Here is a 1810-nt window from a genome sequence, read left to right as displayed (position 1 = left end):
TGATGTGGCTGAAAATGCATACAGCTACTTATTGGAATGATTTGCACCGAAGTTGCGTTTTTAGTCCCATGGTGAAGTTGGCTAATTGCAGTGAGAACCCCGCTGCCCAGTGGAAGCCTGTGTCCCATCCCCATTTTCCTCTGGCAAGGCCTGACATAGATGCTATGTTCTGTATGGAAGACGTTTTATTTTAGAAAAGACTGTGACTTCAAAGAGCTATGTTAAGGGAAATATATTGTGTTTAAGTATTTCATGACTCTTCTTCTAAAGCCTGTTCACGTCTGGTATTTGTCCTCTGCAGCTGATCTGCAACTTCACTGCTCTGTAAGCAACCACTGATTATTCTGTTAATCTTCTCTTCATGATTAACGTTCTGAGCCTCAATGTTCAGCCTTAATATAAAGTGCAGAATAGAACCATCATCGTGAAGGAATCACTGTGGTAATCCTGAGAAAACGCATATGTATGACTGGGTCACCAGGGTAACGAAAAAAAATTAAAATTGCTCTTGCAAAATTTGGAAGTAGACAGACTGCTAAAGGACTGATTTAGATCTCTGTTCTAGAAAACATTATTTAGGAAATTAATCTAGAATATCTATATGAAAGTTTTTCACTATTTAATCTCACTATTCAGAGTGTCTTCTAATTAATTTAAAGATTTGCCTTCTTTTCCTCTGCATTTTTTTGCGTCCTCTGCAAAAAACCACCAATATTTATCTTGCTATAAACAGATCTGCACTCACACCCTTAGCCAGACCCTGAAGGAATTTCTATACCTGAAAGATTCCTAGTTGTGTATATACGTAATGATGTACCTGTCAGTGTGAAATGAGTTCAAACGTGGTGCTTACTGTGTCTCTGGTTAGAAGCGCCCATACCTTTTATTCACCAGGCTCGAGGACCATCAGTTCAGCCAACACGCAACGCCTGATCAGCTGACAGCCTGTCTTGTCGTGATTGGGGTGGGCTGAGCTGTCACTTCTGTGTGCAAAAGGGAGAAAAGAGAAAGGGAGGCATCCTTCCTCCTCAACGCATGCAGCCCTTGTTTGGAGACATTGGAACGATCCAGCCTAGTCTGTGTTTTGCTTCCATAGGGTAATTACTGATCCTAATGAGAGATTGTAAGGGTGGAAAAGAGAACGGGATGGAACATGCAAACAGCAGCCTTGCCACGGTTATAGTAACACAGCTAGCATGAATACCACGGCATACAGGTTTCACAGACATCCTACAGAGCTGTTATGAAACTGTCTCTGGAAGTCTTCAGCACATTGATTTTGCTAGATTCATTGGCATTATTAAATTTAGGGGTGGCATGAATCAATTATTTATAAACTGTAATTCCTAAAATCAGGGGCCTAACACAGAAAGATTCTGATTTTCAGGAATTCTGAGCTTGAACAGTTGCCATTAGCTTTCCTGGAATCTGCTGAGTGTTCAACACAGCAGTGTGACCTCTTATTTAGGTACACAGCATCTGAAAATACCAAATTTCACTTTCAAAGCAAGCAATGCATTCGTATGCACTTCTTTCTTAAGATGCTATGGTTCTTATTTTGCTGGTACTTGGAGGTTTTCAGTGACCTTGGGAATTGGGCTCAGAAGCTCACAGTTTAGCTTGTTACAAGGTTTCAGCTTTGAAGAATGCTTTGATAATCTGAACTGGGTGACTGCTTCAGATTTTACACTGCTGTATTTAAGGCAGTGGACCTATGCCCATTTCCATTTCTGGTGCCTTTTTTTCACTGGCAGAAGTAAGGCTTTTCATGGCAGACAGAAAAGCAAGAGAGGTAAATAACCCATGTTTT

The sequence above is a fragment of the Falco punctatus genome (genome assembly GCF_963210335.1).
Source record: "Falco punctatus genome assembly, chromosome: 10".
In the NCBI taxonomy this organism is placed as follows: domain Eukaryota; kingdom Metazoa; phylum Chordata; class Aves; order Falconiformes; family Falconidae; genus Falco; species Falco punctatus.
This window is presented reverse-complemented; position numbering follows the sequence as displayed.